Consider the following 26,509-nt stretch of genomic DNA (forward strand, 5'->3'; position numbering starts at 1 on the left):
TGCGAGACAGGTTTTTCGCGGTACCTCGTTTCATGTGACAATAATAAACCAATTGAACAACGTAGAATATCGGGTACACGTCTCGCCTACCCAAGAAACAAAAAGTAACTTTCGATAAAGACAGAGCAGTGGTGAGCCAACACATTAATTCATGAGATGGCAATATTTCGTTTTGTGGCTTGATTAAGTAGGTTTCGATTCTGATGAATTGAGTTCAGAATAGTGCAAGTGGTTCCCACTCAACCGTGCCAGGTACACCAGAACGATGGACATATGATGCAGAGGTGAGGCTTCTGATAAATTCAGTCAAAAAGGGGCACAGACCAAAAATTATGGTCCAGCTATTCAAGCATGCATGGGGAAACTGCCATGCGGAAGGTTGGGATTCATTAACTCTCGATCCAAGCGAATTTTCTGGTGGGGGGGGGGTTATGGGTGACAATAATTATTGCATTGCCTGGTCAGATTATACGTCCTTTCAGAGCTCACCATGTAGAAAAGAATGTAAACATATGTCTATTTTTGTATCTGTAGATTACCCCGACAAAGCGAAACTCTCGTCAAACCGTGAGGATAAAGTATTTCTGTCAGGAGAACGTGTCCTGCTCACTTGCACGGCACCTTCGGTGTATTCCGGCAGCACGTTTCACTTACGCAGCCAAAGAGGAAAAACACACGACAAAACTCAGAAAGCCACTTACAGAGAATCCGTGGTCGTCTTTGACATAACAAACATCCCGTGGACCGGGACAGAAGACTTCTCCTGTCATTATGTAAAGATTGTGTCAGACCGGACGATAACCTCAGCAGCAAGTGATACGGTGACAATAACGAGAGTGGGTAAGATGGTATTTCTTTTGTTTTCATAGTAACCCACATCACTTCAGGTGAAATCATACAAAATGATGTTGCGATATTTTATTGCCTGTTAATGGAGAGAAATGGTGCTTGTAATACATCTCCACATCGCTCCATTTAACGAGGCATATGGTCCAGTATGTTACACAGTGTTAAGGTACTCTATGTTGAGTTTAACGCTGACAATCTCTTTACAAGTGTGATCATAACTGTAGTGGCACGGCGTTGATTAAAAGTGGTCACTTATTTAACTTTGAAGTTAAAACGGGCAGCATAAACCACTAGATTCACGAAGGTATGGCCGTTGGTTTTTTAAAAAGACCATAACTTTAAATTTGCTCATTTAAGTGTAAAATGAAGCAAAAGAGCAGCTAATTATAACGTGCGTGGGTTCCTTCAATTGACCATAGAAACGGCGCGGAAATTTCAAAGTGAAGGGTGTTTTATACTTTACTCCCCTCGAGAAGATAATGACATTTCATTGAAAACAATGTATTATATGTTACGAGTAAACACAGAGTGAAATGAAATCAACATTAATAAATAATATTGACGGAGAAATTTGCGCGACTGAGTGTTGACAGGTCCCAGGTTTGAGGGTCTGAATTCTAAGTTTTTGAAGGAGGGAACTTTCTTGATTGTGCATGATCTGTTTTTCTGGAACAATTTTCGATGGATTCTGTCATGGTTCCACTCGGATCGATTATTCAGGAGGGGTTAGAATATTTGGAAATATATAGATTAGTAAGCCTGACCGAAATTATATGCATAAAATGCTGAGCTGTAGTGTAACCGAAGTGGTTGAAGGGCAGTTAAGATGTAGCAAAACGAGTGCTGGCCATAAGCAATGTGAAACATTGAAAGATAAATCGTTCTTGAAGTGCTTGCGAGACAATTTTGAAGTGATGCTGGGTTGAAACGATAGATGAGCACCGGAAATGCGGTGTGTCTGGTTATCAGGATGGATTCGTCCATCTGCTAACCAGGGTTGGTAAAAAAAAAAAAGAATGCCCTCCTTTGGCAAACATGAAATATTGGTTAAAGGATAGACTTGGAGAAAGAAAACACTTGAACTTTCTTGGTTCTGGAATATTGGACCAGCCGAGTGCGCTGTGTTCCGTTCTGAGGAGCAGATTGCTGATGCTGGACGTCGACATCCTGCGAACCATTTGAAAGGCAATCGAAATGTTGGAATTTGTTACAGGAGGACTGAAGCACACAAGCAGAGATATATTCCTTCAATTCTGCGGAGAACTGTTGAATTAATCTGATTGAACGGTATGCAAGAAACGTTTTGCACTGTACCTCGGTACATGTGACAATTATGAACGGATTTAACAATTTAGTGTATCGGGTATACGTGTCATTTACCCAGGAAACAAAACGTAACTCGCGATAACAGAAGAACAGTGGTGAATCACCAGACTGATTCAGGAGAAGGTAATAATTCGTTTAGGGAGAGACGAAGAAGATTTGCACTGTGTTCTCTTGATTTCAGAGGCATTAAAATTGTTCGCATTCAACCGTGCCTGACATGCCCGAAGGACAGGCAGGTGGATGCCGAGGTGATGGTAATGCTGAGTACAATGTCAGAAAGTGTCAGAGGCTGAGAATGGCGGGACAGCTATTTAAAGCAGAAGTGGAAAGGAATTTCCTGCACAGGGTAGTGAATTATAATCTCTCCAAGAGATCGTTGCTGTCTTTTGTAGAAATTTGGAGGTTAACATGTATCAAAGAGTGCTATCATTTGTTTATAGTTTGCAGAAGTCCCGCAGAAATCGAGGCTCTCGCTCAACTGCAGAGAAATTGTGTTTCTGAAGGAGAAAGGGCCCATCTCACATGCTCAGCCCTCTCCGCATATCTTGGAAGCACGTTTCATTTGTCCGACCAATATCAAGATGAACCAGTTCACGAGATGGAAATCGAGCCGTGAATGTAGAGACAAAGTAGATTTGGACTGTAATGTCTTGTGTTCAGAAGAATAGTTGTTCGCATTCAACCGTGCCCTCTGTGGTATCAGAGGGATGTTCGAGTAGATGCTGAGGAGGTACCTCTGCTGAGTAAAATGTCGCAAAGGGTCACATAATGAAAATGACTGGACGGCCATTCAGGCCACAGGTGGAAAAGAATTTGCATGCAAGGGGTAAATCCCTGGGGAAAATTTATGATAGGCATTCTCCTTAACTTAGACCCTCATGATTTTATAGGTCTCTTGCGCTCCAGTGATATAGGAAGAGGTTGGACAAGTTCTTATCAACTTCCCTCGATATCTCAGGCTCTCAAGTCCTGACAATATTCTTGGCCATCTTTACACTCTTTCCGGCAAAATTAAGTCTTTCGTGTAACGGGGTAAGTCGTGGTTGAGATACCTGGTAGAATAGATAGGTGCGCACAAGCAATGTCTTATATGCAGACTTTTAGGCAGATTTCAACAACCTGACAAACAGGAGCTGGTAAACAGCATGAAGAACGCGTGACACTGACATGGATGGAATATCGGCTGAAGAATGGAACCATGCAGAAAAAAATACTGCCGACCTTTTTTTTCAGTTCTGGAATATCGGACACGTTGAAGGCACAGTCCTCTGTCAATGACCCGAATTACTGAAGCCGGACGGAGAGGTACAGTGCACAGTTTGGAAGGCAATCAGAATATTGGAGATTGTTACAAGAGGACTTAAGTGCACAGGCCGAGATATCTAACTCCAGTTGTACAGGGAACTGGGAAGATCTCATCTAGAATGTCATACATTAGTCTGGTCTACACAGGAAACAGAACGTAACTTTGAGAAAGGCGGGAAAGTGACGCGTAGCCACATTTATTTATGAGATTGAAACTGTCGTTTATGAACAGAGAATGTAGATTTGGTCTGTAATCTCTTGAGTTTATAACAATGGGAATTGTTCACTTGCAATCGTGCCAGAGGTAGCAGAGGGATGTACAGGTGGAAACGGAGATGTTGTTTCTAATGAAGAGAGTCTCACAAAGGGTTACAGACCGGAAATAACGGGACGACTATTCAAGGCAGAAGTCGGAAAGAATTCGTATGCACAGGCTGTGAATTATATACTCTCTGAACAAGAGACTGTTATTTTTCTCAATGCAGATGTCAATAATTACATGACCGCCGGATCAGGTATGTCCAAGTTTGTAGGTCATCATTTAGCGAAGTGTGTTATCATTTCTTTTATACTTGCAGATGTCCCGCCGAAACCAGCGCTCTCGCTGAACAGTCGTTATAATGTTTTTGTGGAAGGAGAAAGAGCCCTGATCACTTGCACAGCTGAGTCTGCATATGTGGCAGCACTTTTCATTTGTACGAACGTTATTCAGATGAACCAGTCAAAAACACAAGAGCAGTAAGCATGGAGATCCACGGTCACCTTTGGACTTATCAGACGTCCTGCGGACCTGGACACGTCAATTCTTCTGTCAATATCAAACGATTGTATCAGGCCGGACGATAATGTCAGAACAAAGTGATACGTTGGCGATAATGGCAGTGGGTATGTATTAATTTCCTTTCCTTTCATAGAACGTGAACCCCCTTGAGATCCATTCATACAGGGCAATGCAGAAATATTCTCTTGCAGCGTAGGGGAGGAAGATTTTGATGGTGATATCTACGGAGATCGCGGATGGTCCTCGTCATTATGGACAATATCCGACAGATTCAATCACGCTTTCACGGAGCTATTTCACATTGATATTCTTTGAAATATTGGCAAGTATAGATCCGCGAGCTTGATAAATGTCAAAGAAAAAAATCTTGGTTTGCAGTGTGAAGTGTTAGAAGGGGCAGCGTATAAAATAGTACTGGATCTAATCGACGTGAATTACTGAATGGAAATCGTGTTAGGAAACCTATCATTATTGTTTGAGATGTTGCCAAGTTGAATTGATATAGACACACCCGCAATGTGATGCATCTGAACATTCAGCAAGTTTTCAGCAATTTGACGCAAAGGTGTTGTTAAAGAAAATAAAGATTCATGTAACATTGGTGGTACATGGAATACTGGAACTTAAATGCACCTGACTGTTTTTGCATCTGGAATACCGGACTATTGCAGGGCACAGTGTTCATTTTTATGTCTCGCATTCCTAAAGCTGATCGGCTTTGGAAGGCAATCGGAATGTTGGAATTTGTTACAAGAGGACTTAAGCGAAGATATCTAACTCCGAAATCTGTGGGGAACTAGTAAGGTCGCATCTACGATATTACATACAGGTCTGGTCTGCTAGAAAGTTCAATTGCTGATCAACGCAAAGCAGTAGCGGTTCATCACATAGATTCACGAGATAGCAATTTGTCGAATGTGGAAGAGAGCTAAGTAGATTTGATTGTAACCTTCGTGAGTGAAGAAGAATGAAACTAGCTCGCAATTCGGACGTCCTGCAGACTGACGAAGGATTCTGCTTGGTCGAGTTGTCACAGACTAATCTCCAGCAGATTCTTGCACGGGTTCACGCAGCACTTTTATTTCGGACGTTTGTAAATATTGGGAGATAGAGATCTGTGAGCCTGATATTCGTGATAGAAAAAACTGGTGGTGTTTGCAGTGTAATTGGTTAAAGGGCACTGGAGATATAAAGATCAGTATTGGATATAATCGGACGTGAATTACTGAAGGTTTAAATGTCTTTGGGATACTTATTGGATATTTTTGAGGTGATACCAGGTAGAATAGATGGGTTCGTTGCAGCAATGTGTTGCATGGTACTTTCAGGAAGTAACACTCTTATAATCAATAGATATTAACATAATGACGATCGGGCGGCATTGCGTGCAGACGAATATTGGTGATAGGATGGGAACAGAGGAAAGAATACACGTGACCTTCTTTTTTGGTTCTGCAATATCGGGACCACTGGCGGGCACAGCGGTTCCCTGCAAGGGCCAGAATTCCAAAAGGTGGACCTGCAGCAACAGTGAGCAGTTCGTAAAGAAATCGGAATGTTTGGAATTTGTTTCAAGAGGACGGTAAGAGTACGAGCAGGCATATCTTCCTCCATTTGTATAAGGACCTGTTATGATCGCATCTTTAATATTAGCTGCAGGTCTGGTCTCCCCAGGAAAAGACAAAGAACGTGGTTAAAACAGCCACGTGGCTGATCGGCACATTGATTTATGAGATGACAATTTACCGTTTATGGAGCAAACACGCAGATTTGGACTGTAATCTCTTCAACTCAGGAGAATGGAATCTGTTCACATTCATCGATGCTGAAACAGGGCGAAAGAATGCACCTGACCTGCTTTGGTTCTGGAATATCGGATCAGTTACTGGCCCAGTATTCCGTTCTCGGACCTGAACTCCTGAAGTTGGACGCTAAGTGCAGACAGCAGTTTGGAAGGCAATCGGAATTTTGGAATTTGTTACAGGAGGACTGAAGCACACAAGCAGAGATATATTCCTTCAATTCTGCGGAGTACTGTTGAATTAATCTGATTGAACGGTATGCAAGAAACGTTTTGCACTGTACCTCGGTACATGTGACAATTATGAACGGATTTAACAATTTAGTGTATCGGGTATACGTGTCATTTACCCAGGAAACAAAAAGTAACTCGCGATAACAGAAGAACAGTGGTGAATCACCAGACTGATTCAGGAGAAGGTAATAATTCGTTTAGGGAGAGACGAAGAAGATTTGCACTGTGTTCTCTTGATTTCAGAGGCATTAAAATTGTTCGCATTCAACCGTGCCTGACATGCCCGAAGGACAGGCAGGTGGATGCCGAGGTGATGGTAATGCTGAGTACAATGTCAGAAAGTGTCAGAGGCTGAAAATGGCGGGACAGCTATTTAAAGCAGATGTGGAAAGGAATTTCCTGCACAGGGTAGTGAATTATAATCTCTCCAAGAGATCGTTGCTGTCTTTTGTAGAAATTTGGAGGTGAACATGTATCAAAGAGTACTATCATTTGTTTATAGTTTGCAGAAGTCCCGCAGAAATCGAGGCTCTCGCTAAACTGCAGAGAAATTGTGTTTCTGAAGGAGAAAGGGCCCATCTCACATGCTCAGCCCTCTCCGCATATCTTGGAAGCACGTTTCATTTGTCCGACCAATATCAAGATGAACCAGTTCACGAGATGGAAATCGAGCCGTGAATGCAGAGACAAAGTAGATTTGGACTGTAATGTCTTGTGTTCAGAAGAATAGTTGTTCGCATTCAACCGTGCCCTCTGCTGTATCAGAGGGATGTTCAAGTAGATGCTGAGGAGGTACCTCTGCTGAGTAAAATGTCGCAAAGGGTCACATAATGAAAATGACTGGACGGCCATTCAGGCCACAGGTGGAAAAGAATTTGCATGCAAGGGGTAAATCCCTGGGGAAAATTTATGATAGGCATTCTCCTTAACTTAGCCCCTCATGATTTTATAGGTCTCCTGCGCTCCAGTGATATAGGAAGAGGTTGGACAAGTTCTTATCAACTTCTCTCGATATCTCAGGCTCTCAAGTCCTGACAATATTCTTGGCCATCTTTACACTCTTTCGGGCAAAGTAAGTCTTTCGTGTAACGGGGTAAGTCGTGGTTGAGATACCTGGTACAATAGATAGGTGCGCACCAGCAATGTCTTATATGCAGACTTTTAGGCAGATTTCAACAACCTGACAAACAGGAGCTGGTAAACAGCATGAAGAACGCGTGACACTGACATGGATGGAATATCGGCTGAAGAATGGAACCATGCAGAAAAAAATACTGCCGACCTTTTTTTCAGTTCTGGAATATCGGACACGTTGAAGGCACAGTCCTCTGTTCAATGACCCGAATTACTGAAGCCGGACGTAGAGGTACAGTGCACAGTTTGGAAGGCAATCAGAATATTGGAGATTGTTACAAGAGGACTTAAGTGCACAGGCCGAGATATCTAACTCCAGTTGTACAGGGAACTGGGAAGATCTCATCTAGAATGTCATACATTAGTCTGGTCTACACAGGAAACAGAACGTAACTTGTGAGAAAGGCGGGAAAGTGACGCGTCGCCACATTGATTTATGAGATTGAAACTTGTCGTTTATGAACAGAGAAGGTAGATATGGTCTGTAATCTCTTGAGTTTAGAACACTGGGAATTGTTCACTTGCAATCGTGCCAGAGGTAGCAGAGGGAGGTACAAGTCGAAACGGAGATGACGCTTCTGATGAAGACAGTCTCACAAAGGGTTTCAGACCGGAAATAACGGGACGACTATTCAAGGCAGAAGTCGGAAGGAATTTGTATGCACAGGCAGTGAATTATACACTCTCTGACCAAGAGACTGTTACTTTCTTAATGCAGATGCCAATAATTACATGACCGCCGGATCAGGTTTGCCCAAGTTTGTAGGTCATCATTTAGCGAAGTGTGTTATCATTTCTTTTATACTTGCAGATGTCCCGCCGAAACCAGCGCTCTCGCTGAACAGTCGTTATAATGTTTTTGTGGAAGGAGAAAGAACCCGGATCACTTGCACAGCTCTATCTCCATATCGTGGCAGAACTTTTCATTTGTTCGAACGATATCTAGATGAACCAGTCAAAACACAGACAGCAAAACCAGGGACGTCCACGGTTACCTTTGACGCATCAGACGCCCCCTTTCGGACCGGGACATATCAATTCGTCTGTCAATATGAAACGGTTGTGTCAGGCCGGACGATAATGTCTGAACGAAGTGATACGGTGGCGATAACGGCAGTGGGTATGTATCAATTTCCTTTCCTGTCAGAGAACCTGACACCCCTTCAGATCGATTAATACAGAACAATGCAGAAATAGTCTATTGCAGCGTAGGGGAGGAAGATTTTGGTTGTGGTAACTGCGGAGATCGTAGATGGTCTCGTCATCATGGACAATTTGCAATTGATTGTATCACGGTTTCACTCAACTATTTTCCTTTGGTATTCTTTGAATATTGGAAAATATATAACAGCGGGCTGGATCACTGTGATAGACAAAAATCTGGTTTTCAGTGTAAAGTGTTAGAAGGGCAGCGTATAAAATACTACTGGATCTATTTCAACGTGAATTACTGCAGGGACATCGTGTTTCGGAAACCTATCAGATATGTTTGAGATTGTACCAGGTGGAATAAATATAGACACCCCCCCCAATGTGATGCTTCTGAACATTCACGAAGTTTCCACCAATTTGACACACAGGAGTTGTTAAAGGAAATAAAGATCATGTAACATTGGTGTACATGGAATACTGGTTAAAGATGGAAACTTCAAGAAAGAATGCACCTGACTGTTTTTGCATCTGGAATACCGGACTATTGCAGGGCACAGTGTTCATTTTTATGTCTCGAATTCCTAAAGCTGATGGTTTGGAAGGCAATCGGAATGTTGGAATTTGTTACAAGAGGACTTAAGAGAAGATATCTAACTCGAAATCTGTGGGGAACTAGTAAGGTCGCATCTACGATATTACATACAGGTCTGGTCTGCTAGAAAGTTAAATTGTGATCAACGCAAAGCAGTAGCGGTTCATCACATAGATTCACGAGATAGCAATTTGTCGAATTTGGAGAGAGTAAGTAGATTTGGATTGTAAACTTGTGAGTGAGGAAGAATGAAACTAGCTCGCAATTGGACGTCCTGTAGACTGACGAAGGATTCTGCTTGGTCGAGTTGTCACAGACAATCTCCAGCAGATTCTTGAACGGGTTCACGCAGCACTTTTATTTCGGAAGTTTGTAAATATTGGGAGATAGAGATCTGTGAGCCTGATATTCGTGATAGAAAAACTGGTGGGTTGCAGTGTAAATTGGTTAAAGGGCACTGGAGATATAAAGATCAGTATTGGATATAATCGACGTGAATTACTGAAGGTTAAATGTCTTTGGGATACTTATTGGATATTTTTGAGGTGATACCAGGTAGAATAGATGGGTTCGTTGCAGCAATGTGTTGCATGTGTACTTTCAGGAAAGTAACACTCTTATAATCAATAGATATTAAACATAATGACGATCGGGCGGCATTGCGTGCAGAGAATATTGGTGATAGGATGGGAACAGAGGAAAGAATACACGTGACCTTTTTTGGTTCTGCAATATCGGACCACTGGCGGGCAAGCTGTTCCCTGCAAGGGCCAGAATTCCAAAAGGTGGACCTGCAGCAACAGTGAGCAGTTCGTAAAGAAATCGGAATGTTGGAATTTGTTTCAAGAGGACGGAAGAGTACGAGCAGGCATATCTTCCTCCATTTGTATAAGGACCTGGTATGATCGCATCTGGAACATTAGCTGCAGGTCTGCTCTCCCCAGGTAAAGACAAAGAACGTGATAAAAACAGAACAGTGGCTGATCAGCACATTGATTCATGAGATGACAATTTACCGTTTAAGGAGCAAACACGCAGATTTGGACTGTAATCTCTTCAACTCAGGAGAATGAAATCTGTTCACATTCATCGATGCTGAAACAAGGCGAAATAATGCACCTGACCGGCTATGGTTCTGGAATATCGGATCAGTCACTGGCCCAGTATTCCGTTCTCGGGCCTGAACTCCTGAAGTTGGACGTTAAGTGCATCCAGCAGTTTGGAAGGCAATCGGAATGTTGGAATTTGTTATAAGAGGATTGAATTTCTCAAGCAGAGATATCTAACTGTACGTCGAAGGAACTGGTCATATCGCATCTCGGATATTGTGTGCTGCTCTGGTCTGTCCAGGGAACGAAAACTAACTTGCCATAAAGGCAGAACAGTGGCGGGTCAGCACATTGATTCATGCCGTGTATTGAGAGAATAAGTAGATGCGGACTGTAATGTCTTGAGTTTAGTAACATGAAACTTATTCACAAGCAGTGGTGCCGGAAGCACCGGAGGAAGATGCAGATAGATGCAGAGCTGATGATTCTGCTGAGTACAGTGTCGCAAAACGTCACAGATTGAAAATAGCGGGACGGTTGCTCAAGTCAGAAGTGGAAAATGAGTTCCACGTCTATGGTCCTGAATTATAAACTATCTCACTAAGAGGGCGTTGCCGTCTCAATTCAGGTGACAATGATGCTATCGGCACGTTGGTTCAGGTACAAATTTGTAGGCCAGCATTTATCTATGAGACCAATCACTTTGTTTTATCTCGCTGATATCCCTCACAAACCGACAGTCTCGCTTAACCGCGAGAATGAAGTATTCGTCAAAGGGGAGAGTGCCCTGCTCACTTGTACAGCCCCGGATGCATATTGTGGCAGCACTTTTTATTTGTACGGACAATATCCAGAGAAACTCATCAAAACACAGAAAGCGTCATCAGGGCAATCTAAGGTCAGCTTCAACTTAACAGATGTCCTGGGGACCGGGATGGAACACTTCTTCTGTCAATATCAAAAGACTGTGTCAGACCGGAGGATAACTTCTGCTCGGCATGATCGGTTGGCGATAACGGTATTGGGTATGTTTCAATTTCCTTTCCTTTCATAGAAACTGACACCACTTTAAATCGATTCATCCAAGTCTATGTTGAAATATTTTCCTTCTGCGCAGTAGAGGAAAACGATGCTTTCAAGACATCTGGGCATCGCTCCACATACAAGCAGGGGTATCGTCCTCTAATTGCATAGGGAACTTGGAGCTCGCATTCAGAATATTGTGTATAGGTTTGGTCTACCCAGGCAACGAAAAGTTGCGAAAAGGGGAAGCAGTGGCCGGTCACCGCATTGATTCATGAGATGGCAGGTTGTTGTTCATGGAGAGATTGAGTAGGTTTCGACTGTAATTACTTGAGTTGAGAAGAATGAAAATTGCTCATTTTAAGTTTTTTCGAAGTGTCGGAGGGATGGGGAGGTAATAAAGGTGATAAAGCACGACAGCACAGCAAAGGCCCTTCGGCCCACAACGTTGTGACATTTTATCCTGCTCTAAGATCTATCTGATCCTTCCCTCCCACAGAGCCCACTATTTTTCTGTCATTCATGTGTCTATATAACAGTCTTTTAAATGTCCCTGATGTATCTGCCCCCACAACCTCTGCAGGCAGTGCGTTAAACGCACCCACCACACTCGTACCCCTGACAGCCCCTTATACCATCCTACAATCACCTTAAAATTATGCCTCCTCCTGTTAACCATTGTCGCCCTGGGGAAAGTCTCTGACTGTCCACTCGATCTATGCCTCTTATCATCTTGTCCACCTCTGTCAACTCACCTCACATATTCCTTCTCTCCAAAGAGAAAAGCCCTAGCTCTGTCAACCTATCCTCATAAGACATGCTCTCCAATCCAGGCAACATCCTTATAAATCTCCTCTGCACCCTCTCCAAAGCTTCCACATCCTTCCTATAATGAGACGACCAGAACTGAACACAATACTCCAAGTGCGGTCTAACCAGAGTTCTATAGAGCTGCAACATCACCTCGTGGTTCTTGAACTCAATACCCCGAAAATGAAGGCCAACACTCCATACGGCTTCTAAGCAACCCTACTCACCTGCGTGGACATGGACCCCAAGATCCCTCTGTTCCTCCACACTGCTAAGAGTCCTGCCATTAACCTTGTATTCTGTCTTCGAATTCGATCTCCCGAAGTACATCACTTCACACTTATCCGGGTTGATACTCCATCTGCCACTTCTCAGCCCAGCTCTGAATTCCACCAATATCCTGTCGTAATCTGCAACAACCTTCTACACTATGCACAACACAATCAACCTTTATATCATCAGCAAACTACTAACCCATCGGCAGGTGCCAGAGGTACGAAGCAAAGAGAGGTGGTTGAAGATTGTTTATCCGACTGGATGCTGGGAATTAGCAGTGTGCCGCAGGAGATGGTGTTGGGAACCTTGATATTCGTTTTTAATATTAATGTTTTGGATGGGAATGTTAAAGGATTGATCAGTAAATTTGCTGATGCCATGAAATTAGGAAGTGTTACTGATAGTAAAGAAGCTTAGTGTAGAGTATAGGAGGATCTTGAGCAGTTAGGGAAGTGGGACGAGGAGTAGCAAATGGATTTCAATACAGATAATTGTGAGCTGATGCATTCTAGAAAGTCAAAACAGCGTGGAATTTATGCGGTGAATGGTAGGACAGCAGGGACTATACTCAGACAGAGAGACCGAAGATACAAGTGCATAGTTAGTTGAAATCAGCGTCACAGGTAGGCAGGGTTGTCAAAAAGGCGTTCAGAACGCTGGCCTTCATGAGCCAGGACATTAAGTCTGGGAGTTCTGAAATTATTTTTACAGTTGTGGTGGTCGTTATCGAAGTCGCACGTGGAGTACTGTGTGCAGTTTTGGTCAACCTGATATAGGAAATACGTGGCTGAACGAAGGAGTATTGAAAAGGTTCAGGTGGTTATTGCAAGGATTAAAGGCGTTGAGCTGCAGGGAGAGGTTGGTGAGATTAGATCTTTATTCTTTGGAACGTAGCAGAAGAGGGGTAAACCGAAAGAAATGTTTGAATTTACGGTTGGTAACAGCCTCTCCTCCCTTGTAGGTGAGTCCAGAACTAGGGGGCATATGTGTGGAGTAAAAGGGGAAAGATTTAAAACGGGAAAGATTAACAGGGACATGGGCAGCAACTTTTTGGCGCAGAGTGTGGTGACTGCATGGAACGGCCTGTCAGAGTAAGCAGTAGAGGCAGGTACAATGGTATCATTTATTCAGCACTTGGATAGGTATATGGGGCGGGGGGCTGAGCTTGGAAGGATAGGAGCTCAACGCAAGGAATTTGGACGAGCTTGGTGAACAACGCGGTCGGCATGGACTGCTGGACCGTAGGGCCTGTAACCGTGTTGTATTGCTCTATGACATTTTGTGGAGTTGTTTCTTCCGCTGACGACTATGTCGCAAAGGGGCACAGACAGAAATTCTACGGCGTCTGTTTCAAGGCAGAAGTGGAAAAGAATTTCCACGCATAATATGTTTATTTTTAAAGAGTAGCTGATGTATTTTCTATTGATTTGCAAAACTAAGCCCGGATCACTTGCACAGCTGCGTGTCCATATCGTGGCTGCACTTTTCATTTGGACGAACATTATTCAGATGAACCAGTCAAAACACAAAGAGCAGTAGCACGGAGATCCACGGTCACCTTTGACTTATCAGACGTCCTGCGGACCTGGACACGTCAATTCGTCTGTCAATATCAAACGATTGTATCAGGCCGGACGATAATGTCTGAACAAAGTGATACGGTGGCGAGAATGGCAGTGGGTCTGTATCAATTTCCTTTCCTTTCATAGCACGTGAACCCCCTTGAGATCCATTCATACTGGGCAATGCAGAAATATTCTCTTGCAGCGTAGGGGAGGAAGATTTTGATGGTGCTAACTACGGAGATCGTGGATGGTCTCGTCATTATGGACAATATCCGATAGATTCAATCACGCTTTCACGGAGCTATTTCACATTGATATTCATTGAATATTGGAAAATATAGATCCTCGAGCTTGATAAATGTCAAAGAAAAAATCTGGTTTGCAGTGTGAAGTGTTAGAAGGGCAGCGTATAAAAGAGTGCTGGATCTAATCGACGTGACTTACTGAAGGGAAATCGTGTTTCGGAAACCTATCAGATATGTTTGAGATGGTATCAGGTGGAATAAATATAGACACACTCGCAATGTGATGCATCTGAACATTCAGGAGGTTTTCAGCAATTTGACGCACAGGAGTTATTAAAGAAAATATATATCATGTAACTTTGGTGTACTTGGAATACTGGATAAATATACCTGACTGTTTTTGCCTCGGGAATACCGGACTATTGCAGGGCACAGTGTTCAGTTTTAGGTCCCGCATTCCTAAAGCTGATGGTTTGGAAGGCAATCGGAATGTTGGAATTTGTTACAAGAGGACTAAGCGAAGATATCTAACTCCAAATGTATTGGGAACTGGTAAGATCACATCTACGATATTACATACAGGTCTGGTCTGCTACAAAGGTCAATTGCGATCAACGCAGAGCAGTAGCGGTTCATCACATAGATTCACGAGATAGCAATTTGTCGAATGTGGAGAGAGTAAGTAGATTTGGATTGTAACCTTCTGAGTGAAGAAGAATGAAAGTAGCTCGCAATCGGACGTCCTGCAGACTGACAAAGGATTCTGCTTGGTCGAGTTGTCACAGACAATCTCCAGCAGATTCTTGAACGGGTTCACGCAGCTCTTTTATTTCGGAAGTTTGTGAATATTCGGAGATAGAGATCTGTGAGCCTGACATTCGTGATAGAAAAACTGGTGGGTTGCAGTGTAAATTGGTTCAAGGGCACTGGAGATATAAAGATGAGTACTGGATATAATCGACGTGAATTACTGAAGGTTAAATATCTTTGGGATACCTATTGGATATTTTTGAGGTGATACCAGGTAGAATAGATGGGTGTGTTCCAGCAATGTGTTTCATGTGTGCTTTCAGGAAGGTAACAATCAGAGAAACAAGAGATATTAAACATAATAACAATAGAGCGGCATTGCGTGCAGGGAATATTGGTGATAGGATGGGAACAGGGGAAGAATACACGTGACCTTTTTTGGTTCTGCGATATCGGACCACTAGAGGGCACGGTTTTCCCTGCAAGGGCCAGAATTCCAAAAGGTGGACTTGCAGCAACAGCGAGCAATTCGTAAAGAAATCGGAATGTTGGAATTTGTTTCAAGAGGACGGAATTTTACGAGCAGACATATCTTCCTCCAGTTTTATAAGCAGCTGGTATGATCGCCTCTGGAGTATTAGCTACAGGTCTGGTCTCCCCAGGCAACGACAAATAACGTGATAAAAACAGACCAGTGGCTGATCAGCACATTGATTCATGAGATGACAATTTTTCGTTTAAGGAGCAAACACGCAGATTTGGACTGTAATCTCTTCAATTCAGGAGAGTGAACGCTGTTCACATTCATCGACGCTGACACAGGTCGAAAGAGTGCACCTGACCTGCTTTGGTTCTGGAATATCGGATCAGTCGCGGGTCCAGTATTCCGTTCTCGGGTCTGAACTCCTGAAGTTGGACGCCGAAGTTCAGACGGCAGTTTGGAATGCAATCGGAATTTTGGAATTTGTTATAAGAGGATTGAATTTCACAAGCAGAGATATAAAACTGTAACTGTCTAAGGAACTGGTCATATCGCACCTCGGATATTGTGTGCAGGTCTGGTCTGTCCAGGGAACGAAAACTAACTTGCCTAAAGGCAGAACAGTGGCGGGTCAGCACATTGATTCATGCCGTGTATGGAGAGAATAAGTAGATGCGGACTGTAATGTCTTGAGGTTAGTAGCAAGAAACCTATTCACAAGTAGTGGTGCCGGAAGCACCTGAGGAAGATGCAGATAGATGCAGAGCTGATGATTCTGCTCAGTACAGTGTCTCAAAACGTCACAGATTGAAAATAGAGGCAAGTTTGCTCAGGTCAGAGGTGGAAAATGAGTTCCATGTCTATGGTCCTGAATTATAAACTATCTCACTAAGAGGGCGTTGCCGTCTCAATGCAGGTGACAATGATGATTTCGGCAGGTTAGTTCAGGTACAAATTTGTAGGCCAGCATTTATCTATGAGACCTATCACTTTGTTTTATTTCGCAGATTACCCTCGCAAACCGACAGTCTCGCTTAACCGTCGGGATAAAGTATTCATCAAAGGAGAAAGTGCCCTGCTCACTTGTACAGCCCCGTATGCATATGGTGGCAGCAATTTTTATTTGTACGGACAATATCCAGAGAGACTCGTCGAAACCAAAACAGCCGGTTCATGGCAATACAAGATCACCTTTGAGTTAAAAGACGTCCTGCAGACTGACAAAGGATACTTCTGTAAATATGAAAAGATTGTGGCAGCCCGTACGATAGCTTCGGATCAAAGCGATACAGTGACGATAACGGCAGTGGGTATGTTTCAATTTCATTTCCTTTTACTCAAACTGACACCACTTTAGATTGGTGCATACATGACAATGCTGAAATATTTTCTTGACACTTAGTGAAGGAAAAGGAAGGTTTTAATACATTTCACCACCTCACCCCACTTGCAGAGAGGAAGAATCTTCAGCATGTGGTAGAATATCGAGAAACATATTTAACCCTGACAATGCCTTAGCAAGTCCGATCAGATCTGCAGGTGCATGGCACTGCTTCACACAGAAGGACATCTAGTTAACCACACATTCAAAGCGTATAATTTCAACCATTGGATTCTCTCGGGGAAATCAGCGGATGTTGAAACAGTGTCTGAAGTTAACAACTTCTATTTAGATGTGAAATGAAACAAAGGTTTGCAATAATAACGTTGGAGGGTACCTTCAGCTGATAGGGGAAATTACTTTGCCATCGCAAGAAACATCAAAAAAAGATTATTTTATAGCTGTATCCTCGCAGGAAGACGAGGAAAGTCATCCCAAAGAACGGATGTTGTTTGGAGAAAATGCTGAGTGTTGCGAAATTACTAAAAATAAAACATGTTCACATGAGCCGTTAACATGACGGAATGTTGACGCGCGTCGGAACTGAGGACCCGCATCTTTTGGTTTTGATGGGATATCAACCCATATTTTGCTTGGTCGAGTTGTCACAGACAATCTCCAGCAGATTCTTGCACGGGTTCACGCAGCTCTTTTATTTCGGAAGTTTGTGAATATTGGGAGATAGAGATCTGTGAGCCTGATATTCGTGATAGAAAAACTGGTGGGTTGCAGTGTAAATTGGTTAAAGGGCACTGGAGACATAAAGATGAGTCCTGGATATAATCGACGTGACTTACTGAAGGTTAAATGTCTTTGGGATACCTATTGGATATTTTTGATGTGATAACAGGTAGAATAGATTGGTGTGTTCCAGCAATGTGTTTCATGTGTGCTTTCAGGAAGGTAACAATCAGAGAAACAATAGATATTAAACATAATAACAACCTGGCGGCATTGTGTGCAGAGAATATCGGTGATAGGATGGGAACAGGGGAAAGAATACACGTGACCTTTTTTGGTTCTGCGATATCGGACCACTAGAGGGCACGGTGTTCCCTGCAAGGGCCAGAATTCCAGAAGGTGGACCTGCAGCAACAGCGAGCAATTCGTCAAGAAATCGGCATGTTGGAATTTGTTTCAAGAGGACGGAATTTTACGAGCAGACATATCTTCCTCCAGTTTGATAAGCAGCTGGTATGATCGCCACTGGAGTATTAGCTACAGGTCTGGTCTCCCCAGGAAACGGCAAATAACGTGATAAAAACAGACCAGTGGCTGATCAGCACATTGATTCATGAGATGACAATTTATCGTTTAAGGAGCAAACACGCAGATTTGGACTGTAATCTCTTCAATTCAGGAAAGTGAAAGCTTTTCACATTCATCGACGCTGACACAAGTCGAAAGAGTGCACATGATCTGCTTTGGTTCTGGAATATCGGATCAGTCGCGGGTCCAGTATTCCGTTCTCGAGCCTGAACTCCTGAAGTTGGACGCCGAAGTTCAGACGGCAGTTTGGAATGCAATCGGAATTTTGGAATTTGTTATAAGAGGATTGAATTTCACAAGCAGAGATATAAAACTGTAACTGTCTAAGGAACTGGTCATATCGCACCTCGGATATTGTGTGCAGGTCTGGTCTGTCCAGGGAACGAAAACTAACTTGCCTAAAGGCAGAACAGTGGCGGGTCAGCACATTGATTCATGCCGTGTATGGAGAGAATAAGTAGATGCGGACTGTAATGTCTTGAGGTTAGTAGCAAGAAACTTATTCACAAGTAGTGGTGCCGGAAGCACCTGAGGAAGATGCAGATAGATGCAGAGCTGATGATTCTGCTCAGTACAGTGTCTCAAAACGTCACAGATTGAAAATAGCGGCAAGTTTGCTCAAGTCAGAAGTGGAAAATGAGTTCCATGTCTATGGTCCTGAATTATAAACTATCTCACTAAGAGGGCGTTGTCGTCTCAATGCAGGTGACAATGACGATTTCGGCAGGTCAGTTCAGGTACAAATTTGTAGGCCAGCATTTATCTATGAGACCTATCACTTTGTTTTATTTCGCAGATTACCCTCGCAAACCGACAGTCTCGCTTAACCGTCGGGATAAAGTATTCGTCAAAGGAGAAAGTGCCCTGCTCTCTTGTACAGCCCCGTATGCATATGGTGGCAGCACTTTTTATTTGTACGGACGATATCCAGAGAAACTCGTCGAAACCAAAACAGCCGACTCATGGCAATACAAGATCACCTTTGAGTTAAAAGACGTCCTGAAGACTGACCAAGGATACTTCTTCTGTAAATATGAGAAGACTGTGTCAGACCGTACGATAGTTTCGGGTGAAAGCGATACGGTGACGATAACGGCAGTAGGTATGTTTCAATTTCATTTCCTTTTACTCAAACTGACACCACTTTAGATCGGTTTCATACATTACAATGCTGAAATATTTCCTTGTCCCTTAGTGCAAGAGAATGAACTTTTTAATACATCTCACTACCTACCCCCACTTGCAGAGAGAAAGAATCTTCAGCATGTGACAGAACATTAAAAAACATATTTACCCTGACAATGTCTCAGCAAATCTGATCAGAACTTGAGGTGCACGGCACTGATTCACACAGAAAGACATCTATTCAACCACAATTTTAAAATGGATAATTTAAACCACTGGGGTCCCTCGGGGAAATCAGCTGATATTGAAACAGTGTCTCAAGTTCACAACTTCTATTTAGATGTGAAATGAAACAAAGGTTTGCAGTGATAACGTTGGTGGGTAACTTCAACTGATGGGGAAATTACATTGTCATCACATGAAACATCAAAAAAGAATTATTTTATACCTGTCTCCTCGCAGAAAGACGAGGAAAATCATCCCAAAGAACGGATTTTAAGTTTGGAGAAAATGCTGAGTGTGGCGAAATCACTAACAATAAAACATGATCACATGATCCGTTAACATGACGGAATGTTGACGCGCGTCAGAACTGAGGACCCGCATCTTTTGGTTTTGATGGGATACCAAACAAGATTCTGCTTGGTCGAGTTGTCACAGCCAATATCCAGCAGATTCTTGCACGGGTTCACGCAGCTCTTTTATTTCGGAAGTTTGTGAATATTCGGAGATAGAGATCTGTGATCCTGATATTCGTGATAGTAAAACTGGTGGGTTGCAGTGTAAATTGGTTAAAGGGCACTGGAGATATAAAGATGAGTATTGGATATTATCGACGTGAATTACTGAAGGGTAAATGGTCTTTGGGATACCTATTGGATATTTTTCAAGTGATACCAGGTAGAATAGATGGGTGCGTTCCAACAATGTATTGCATGTGTGCTTTCAGGAAAGTAACAATCAGAGAAACAAGAGATATTAAACATAATAACAATAGGGCGGCATTGCATGCAGAGAATATTGGTGATAGGATGGGAACAGGGCAAGAATACACGTGACCTTTTTTGGTTCTGGGATATCGGACCACTGGAGGGCACGGTGTTCCCTCCAAGGGCCAGAATTCCAAAAGGTGGACGTGCAGAAACAGCGAGCAGTTCGTAAAGAAATCGGAATGTTGGAATTTCTTTCAAGAGTACGGAAGTTTATGAGCAGATATATCTTCCTCCAGTTGTATAAGGACCTGGTATGATCTTCTCTGGAGTATTAGCTACAGGTCTGGTCTACCCAGGAAACGACAAATAACGTGAGAAAAAAGAAAGACCAGTGGCTGATCAGCACATTGAATCATGAGATGACAATTTATCGTTTAAGGAGCAAACAAGCAGATTTCGACTGTAATCTCTTCACTTCAGGAGAACTAAATCTGTTCTCATTCATCGATGCTGAAATAAGACTAAAGAATGCACTTGACCTGCTTTGGTTCTGGATTATCGGATCAGTCGCGGGCCCAGTATTCCGTTCCCGGGCCTGAAATCCTGACGTTGGACGCTAAGTGCAGCCACCAGTTTGGAAGACAATCGAAATGTTGGAATTTGTTATAAGAGGATTGAATTTCACAAGCAGAGATATCTAACTGTAACTGTCCAAGGAAATGGTCATATCGCATCTCGGATGTTGCGTGCAGGTCTGGTATTTCCAGGGAACGAAAACTAACTTGCCATAAAGGCAGAACATTGGCGGGTCACCACATTGATTCATGCCGTGTATGGAGAGAATAAGTAGATGCGGACTGTAATGCCTTGAGGTTAGTAGCATGAAACATATTTACACGTAGCTGTGCCGGAAGCACCAGAGGAAGATGCAAATAGATGCAGAGCTGATGATTCTGCTGAGTACAGTGTCGCAAACAGTCATAGATTGAAAATAGTTGGACGTTTGCTCAAGTCAAGAGTGGAAAATGAGTTCCATGTCTATGGTCTGAATTATAAACTGTCTCACCAAGAGAGCGTTAACGTTTCAATGCATGTGACAATGATGCTATCGCCAGTTCAGTTCAGGTACAAATTTCTAGGCCAACATTTATCTATGAGACCTATCACTTTGTTTTATCTCGCATATTGCCCTCGCAAACCGACAGTCTCGCTTAACAGCGAGGATAAAGAATTCGTCAAAGCAGAAAGTGCCCTGCTCACTTGTACAGCCCCGGATGCATATCGTGGCAGCACTTTTTATTTGTACGGACAATATCCAGAGAAACCCGTCAAAACACAGAAAGCGTCAACAGGGCAATCCAAGGTCAGCTTCAACTTAACAGATGCCCTGGGGACCGGGATGGAATACTTCTTCTGTCAATATCAAAAGACTGTGTCAGACCGGAGGATAACTTCTGCTCGAAGTGATAGGTTGGCGATAACGGTAGTGGGTATGTTTCAATTTCCTTTCCTTTCATAGAAACTGACACCACTTTAAATCGATTCATCCAAGTCTATGTTAAAATATTTTCCTGCTGAGCAGTAGAGGAAAACGATGCTTTCAAGACATCTGGGCTTCGCTCCACATACAAGCAGAGACATATTCCTCTAATTGCATAGGGAACTTTAAGCTCGCATTCAGAATATTGTGTATAGGTTTGGTCTACCCAGGCAACGAAAAGTTGCGAAAAGGGGAAGCAGTGGCCGGTCACCGCATTGATTCATGAGATGGCAGGTTGTTGTTCATGGAGAGATTGAGTAGGTTTGGACTGTAATTACTTGAGTTGAGAAGAATGCAAATTGCTCATTTTAAGTTTTTTCGAAGTGTCGGAGGGATGGGGAGGTAGATACAGGTGATAAAACACGACAGCACAGCACAGGCCCTTCGGGCCACATCGTTGTGACATTTTATCCTGCTCTAAGATCTATCTGATCCTTCCCTCCCACAGAGACCCCCTATTTTTCTGTCATTCATGTGTCTATCTAACAGTCTTTTAAATGTCCCTGATGTATCTGCCCCCACAACCTCTGCAGGCAGTGTGTTCAACGCACCCACCACACTCGTACCCCTGACAGCCCCTTATACCATCCTACAATCAACTTAAAATTATTCCTCCTCGTGTTAGCCATTGTCGCCCTGGGGAAAGGTCTCTGACTGTCCACTCGATCTATGCCTCTTATCATCTTGTACACCTCTATCAAGTCACCTCACATTCCTTCTCTCCACAGAGAAAAGCCCTAGCTCAGTCAACCTATCCTCATAAGACATGCTCTCCAATCCAGGCAACATCCTGATAAATCTCCTCTGCACCCTCTCTAAAGCTTCCACATCCTTCCTATAATGAGACGACCAGAACTGAACACAATACTCCAAGTGCGGTCTAACCAGAGTTCAATAGCGCTGCAACATCACCACGTGGGTCTTGAACTTAGTACCCCGAAAATGAAGGCCAACACTCCATACGCCTTCTACGCAACCCTACCGACCTGCGTGGACATGGACCCCAAGATCCCTCTGTTCCTCCACACTGCTAAGAGTCCTGCCATTAACCTTGTATTCTGTCTTCGAATTCGATCTCCCGAAGTACATCACTTCACACTTATCCGGGTTCAACTCCATCTGCCACTTCTCAGCCCAGCTCTGCATTCCACCAATATCCTGTCGTAGTCTGCAACAACTTTCTACACTATGCACAACACCATCAACCTTTATATCATCAGCAAACTACTAACCCATCGGCAAGTGCCAGAGGTACGAAGCAAAGAGAGGTGACTGAAGATTGTTTATCCGACTGGATGCTGGGAATTAGCAGTGTGCCGCAGGGGATGGTTTTGGGAACCTTGATATTCGTTTTTAATATTAATGTTTTGGATGTGAATGTTAAAGCATTGATCAGTAAATTTGCTGATGGCATGAAATTAGGAAGTGTTACTGATAGTAAAGAAGTTTAGTGTAGAGTATAGGAGGATCTTGAGCAGTTAGGGAAGTGGGACGAGAAGAGGCAAATGGATTTCAATACAGATAATTGTGAGCTGATGCATTCTAGAAAGTCAAAACAGCGTGGAATTTATACGGTGAATGGTAGGACAGCAGGGACTATACTCGAACAGAGAGACCGAAGATACAAGTGCATAGTTAGTTGAAATCAGCGTCACAGGTAGGCAGGGTTGTCAAAAAGGCGTTCAGAACGCTGGCCTTCATGAGCCAGGACATTAAGTCTGGGAGTTGTGACATTATTTTTACAGTTGTGGTGGTCGTTATGGAAGTCGCACGTGGAGTACTGTGTGCAGTTTTGGTCAACCTGATATAGGAAATACGTGGCTGAACTTGAAGGAGTATTGAAAAGGTTTAGGTGGATATTGCAAGGGTTAAAGGCGTTGAGCTGCAGGGAGAGGTTGGTGAGATTAAATCTTTATTCTTTGGAACGTTGTAGAAGAGGGGTAAACCGAAAGAAATGTTTGAATTTACGGTTGGTAACAGCCTCTCCTCCCTTGTAGGTGAGTCCAGAACTAGGGGGCATATGTGTGGAGTAAAAGGGGAAATATTTAAAAGGGGAAAGATTAAAAGGGACATGGGCGGCAACTTTTTGGCGCAGAGTGTGGTGACTGCATGGAACGGCCTGTCAGAGTAAGCAGTAGAGGCAGGTTCAATGGTATCATTTATTCAGCACTTGGATAGGTATATGGGGCGGGGGGCTGAGCTTGGAAGGATAGGAGCTCAACGCAAGGAATTTGGACGAGCTTGGTGAACAACGCGGTCGGCATGGACTGCTGGACCGTAGGGCCTGTAACCGTGCTGTATTGCTCTATGACATCATGTGGAGTTGATTCTTCCGCTGACGACTATGTCGCAAAGGGGCACAGACAGAAATTCTGCGGCGTCTGTTTCAAGGCAGAAGTGGAAAAGAATTTCCACGCATAATATGTTTATTTTTAAAGAGTAGCTGATGTATTTTCTATTGATTTGCAAAACTGAGCCCGGATCACTTGCACAGCTGCGTGTCCATATCGTGGCTGCACTTTTCATTTGGACGAACATTATTCAGATGAACCAGTCAAAACACAAAGAGCAGTAGCACGGAGATCCACGGTCACCTTTGACTTATCAGACGTCCTGCGGACCTGGACACGTCAATTCGTCTGTCAATATCAAACGATTGTATCAGGCCGGACGATAATGTCTAAACAAAGTGATACGGTGGCGAGAATGGCAGTGGGTCTGTATCAATTTCCTTTCCTTTCATAGCACGTGAACCCCCTTGAGATCCATTCATACTGGGCAATGCAGAAATATTCTCTTGCAGCGTAGGGGAGGAAGATTTTGATGGTGCTAACTACGGAGATCGTGGATGGTCTCGTCATTATGGACAATATCCGATAGATTCAATCACGCTTTCACGGAGCTATTTCACATTGATATTCTTTGAATATTGGCAAATATAGTTCCGCGAGCTTGATAAATGTCACAAAAAAAAATCTGGTTTGCAGTGTGAAGTGTTAGAAGGGCAGCGTATAAAATACTACTGGAACTACTTCAACGTGAATTACTGCAGGGCAATCCTGTTTCGGAAACCTATCAGATATGTTTGAGATGGTACCAGGTGGAATAAATATAGACACACCCGCAATGTGATGCATCTGAACATTCAGGAAGTTTTCAGCAATTTGACACACGGGAGTTGTTAAAGGAAATAAAGATCATGTAACATTGGTGTACATGGAATACTGGTTAAAGATGGAAACTGCAAGAAAGAATGCACCTGACTTTTTTTGCATCTGGAATACCGGACTATTGCAGGGCACCGTGTTCATTTTTCGTTCCCGAATTCCTAAAGCTGATGGTTTGGAAGGCAATCGGAATGTTGGAATTTGTTACAAGAGGACTTAAGCGAAGATATCTAACTCCAAATGTATGGGGAACTGGTAAGGTCGCATCTACGATATTACATACAGGTCTGGTCTGCTACAAAGGTCAATTGCGATCAACGCAGAGCAGTAGCGGTTCATCACATAGATTCACGAGATAGCAATTTGTCGAATGTGGAGAGAGCAAGTAGATTTGGATTGTAACCTTCTGAGTGAAAAAGAATGAAAGTAGCTCGCAATCGGACGTCCTGCAGACTGACAAAGGAATCTGCTTGTTCGAGTTGTCACAGACAATCTCCAGCAGATTCTTAAACGGGTTCACGCAGCTCTTTTATTTCGGAAGTTTGTGAATATTGGGAGGTAGAGATCTGTGAGCCTGATATTCGTGATAGAAAAACTGGTGGGTTGCAGTGTAAATTGGTTAAAGGGCACTGGAGATATAAAGATGAGTATTGGATATAATCGACGTGAATTACTGAAGGTTAAATGTCTTTGGGATACCTATTGGATATTTTTGAAGTGATACCAGGTAGAATAGAAGGGTGTGTTCCAGCAATGTGTTTCATGTGTGCTTTCAGGTAGGTAACAATCATAGAAACAAGAGATATTAAACATAATAACAACCGGGCGGCATTGCGTGCAGAGAATATTGGTGATAGGATGGGAACAGGGAAAGAAAACACGTGACCATTTTTGGTTCTGGGATATCGAACCACTGGAGGGCACGGTGTTCCCTCCAAGGGCCAGAATAGCAAAAGATGGACGTGCAGAAACAGCGAGCAGTTCGTAAAGAAATCGGAATGTTGGAATTTGTTTCAAGAGGACGGAATTTTACGAGCAGACATATCTTCCTCCAGATTTATAAGCAGCTGGTATGATCGCCTCTGGAGTATTAGCTACAGGTCTGGTCTCCCCAGGAAACGACAAATAACGTGATAAAAACAGACCAGTGGCTGATCAGCACATTGATTCATGAGATGACAATTTACCGTTTAAGGAGCAAACACGCAGATTTGGACTGTAATCTCTTCAATTCAGGAGAACGAACTCTCTTCACCTCCATCGATGCTGAAACAAGGCGAAAGAATGCACCTGACCCGCTTTGGTTCTGGAATATCGGATCAGTCACGGGCCCAGTATTCCGTTCTCGGGACTGAACTCCTGAAGTTGGACGCCGAGGTTCAGCCAGCAGTTTGGAAGGCAATCGGAATGTTGGAATTTGTTATAAGATGATTGAATTTCACAAGCAGAGATATCTAACTGTAACTGTCTAATTAACTTATCATATCGCATCTCGGATATTGTGTGCAGGTCTGGTCTGTCCAGGGAACGAAAACTAACTTGCCATAAAGGCAGAACAATGGCGGGTCACCACATTGATTCATGCCGTGTATGGAGAGAATAAGTAGACGCGAACTGTAATGTCTTGAGGTTAGTAGCATGAAACTTATTTACAGGGAGCTGTACCGGAAGCACCAGAGAAAGATGCAGATAGATGCAGAGCTGATGATTCTGCTGAGTACA

Source organism: Pristis pectinata, chromosome 41 (assembly GCF_009764475.1).
Source record: "Pristis pectinata isolate sPriPec2 chromosome 41, sPriPec2.1.pri, whole genome shotgun sequence".
Lineage (NCBI taxonomy): Eukaryota > Metazoa > Chordata > Chondrichthyes > Rhinopristiformes > Pristidae > Pristis > Pristis pectinata.